We start from the raw sequence: 2,928 nt of genomic DNA on the forward strand, positions 1-2,928 counted from the left end.
TCACACGGGACTAGTAAAGCAGAATGTGTTGCGGTCTTATTGGTCTACGGACCCAGCATATCATGTTCCCCTGTACTCTGCTGCCATGTCCAGGACACGATTTGAGAACATCCTGCGCTTCCTGCACTTCAATAACAACGAAACCTGTCATCGAAGTGACCACCCTGCTTTTGACCGGCTCCACAAAAAATTCGACCCCTCATAGACCACCTGTCATCCAGATTTGCAGATGCTTATACCCCTGACCAGGACATCTGCGTAGACGAGTCCCTCATACGCTTTACCGGGCGCCTTCGCATCAAACAGTACATCCCAAGCAAGCGCGCCCGGTATGGGGTGAAACTGTATAAGCTCTGTGAAAGGGCCACAGGCTATACATCTTATTTTAGGGTCTATGAGGGAAAAGACTCAAAATTGGAGCCGGTCGAATGCCCTGACTACCTGGGGAGCAGTGGAAAGGTTGTGTGGGACTTGGTGTCACCCTTGTTCCAGAAGGGGTACCATCTTTTTGTGGACAATTATTACACAAGTGTGGCCCTCTTTCAACACTTAAAAATAGAAAAAATCCGATGCTGTGGCACCGTGCGACCCAGTCGCCGGGGCTTCCCCCAACGGCTCATTACCACCAGACTTCAACGGGGGCAGAGGGCCGCCTTGTGTGCTGACGACCTGCTCGCGGTGAAATGGAAGGACAAGAGGTAGGTTTACTTCCTGTCCACCATTCACGCAGACACGACAGTTGAAACTCAACGGCGAACTGAGGTCATTGAAAAACCCCTTGTCGTCCATGAGTATAATACTAACATGGGAGGGGTGGACTTCAATGACCAGAGGTTAGCGCCCTATTTAGTTGCCCGAAAAACAAGACGCTGGTATAAAAAAGTGTCTTTTTACCTCATTCAATTGGCAATTTACAACAGCTTTGTTCTCTACAGTAAGGCTGGGAGAACTGGATCGTTTATTCAATTTAATAAACAGATCGTGATGGAACTCCTGTATCCAGGAGGTGCTGTGGCCCAACCCCAAGATGCAACTAGCCGGCTGCATGGAAGGCATTACGCCTATCCAATTCCGAGTACCCCAGGTCACCGAATCTGAAGAAAACGCTGTCGTGTCTGCAGCAGGGCTGGAATAAGGCGTGACACCACTGTTTATTGTCCCACCTGTCCTGACCAGCCTGGCCTATGCCTAGGGGAGTGTTTTGAGAGGTACCACGAGCAGGTACACTATTAGAGAGTAGGGAACTCCACACACAGCGGTAGGCACACAAGGGTCTCTCAGTGCTATTTCACACTGCTGCGATGCGTTAGGGCAAAATGCCTAGCAAAATTCACACTTTGCGGTCCCCCCCTACACCGGAAGTGCTTGACTTAACGCTAGTGCATGCCTACGTTACTGCGTGGCTTCTGTGGCAATATCGATAGGCCCGGAAGTCATGTTAGTCTATGGCGACGCAGTTCATTACTAGGCCGAATGCTACTCTTGTGGTATTGCCTGAAGGTCTGTTTTGGACGATACGGTGCGGCGGGCTCGACCCACCGGATATGTCAATATGCAGTGTGAAACCAAACATCGGGTTTCCAGAGACCCTAATACACAGGGCTGCCAGAAACCTCTCCTTTCACTTGGGACAAATTGCGTAATGTACTTCGCCACAACTCTGTGCGATTTGCACTTCGCACATTGTTCCATGGGGGAGGAGAGGTTTGTCCTCGGAAGGTAAGTTAAAAAAACAAAAAACAAAAAACAGGTAAGCAAATAAGTTAATGTTTGGTTTGCAATGTTAAGTTTTTTATTTAAAAAGTTCAAAGTTTATTAATGTTAATGAAGTAATTGCTTTGCTGCTTGCTTGTTTTTTTTTTTTGTTTGTTTTTTTTTTCTCTTTTTCCATCCAATAACCTTCCAGGTGGACCGAGCGAACGACTAACCAGCTGCAGCACTGATGGTGCATCCTGACAGAACATTGCGCGTCTGTCAGCTTACACACAAGTCGGTGCATGCAGCGCTGCAGGACGAGATTTCTCCTCCGCAGTCAAAAAGATACGTTTGCCGAGGCATATGGGCCGAGGAGTGGTGTTGGGGTTTCATATGCTTTGGCAAGCACTTTGTATCAAAAAAGAACTCTGGCAATGATTTGTTCATCCACATCGATCGGTGTGAATGGATAAATCAGGTTTGCCAGGGCATACGAGCTGGTGGGTTTGGATTTTTGGGGCGGCAGCTCCTATGTCCTGGCAGACGCCTTCCCCTCCTTTTTGTATTGTTTTGTCTTTTTTCTTCTCTCTTTTTTCTATCCAGACCGACCAATCAGCTGCAGCACTGATAGTGCATCCAGACAGAACATTGCGCGTCTGTCAGCTTACACACAAGTCGGTGCATGTAGTGCTGCAGGACGAGATTTCTCCTCCGCAGTCAAAAAGATACGTTTGCCGAGGCATATGGGCCGAGGAGTGGTGTTGGGGATTCATATGCTTTGGCAAGCACTTTGTATCAAAAAAGAACTCTGGCAATGATTTGTTCATCCACATCGATCGGTGTGAATTGATAAATCAGGTTTGCCAGGGCATACGAGCTGGTGGGTTTGGATTTTTGGGGCGGCAGCTCCTATGTCCTGGCAGACGTCTTCCCCTCTTTATTTTTTTCAAAATTTTTTGGCAGATATTTTTTCATCCACATTGATTGATTGATTGTTTGACGTTCATTTTTCCTTTCAGCCCAGAGTGCATTACCCTTATGCCCAATATAAGGAGTATAGCAGAAACTCCTAATACTGGCCATACATGTAATGATTGCAGAGACCCTAAAATGCCAGGACAGAGCCCACGAATGATGCCATTTTGGAAAGAGGACACCCCAAAGTATTCCGTTAGGTGCATGGTGAGTTCATAGAATATTTTATTTTTTGTCACAAGTTAGCAGAAATTGTGT

Source organism: Hyperolius riggenbachi, chromosome 9, assembly GCF_040937935.1.
Source record: "Hyperolius riggenbachi isolate aHypRig1 chromosome 9, aHypRig1.pri, whole genome shotgun sequence".
In the NCBI taxonomy this organism is placed as follows: Eukaryota; Metazoa; Chordata; class Amphibia; order Anura; family Hyperoliidae; genus Hyperolius; species Hyperolius riggenbachi.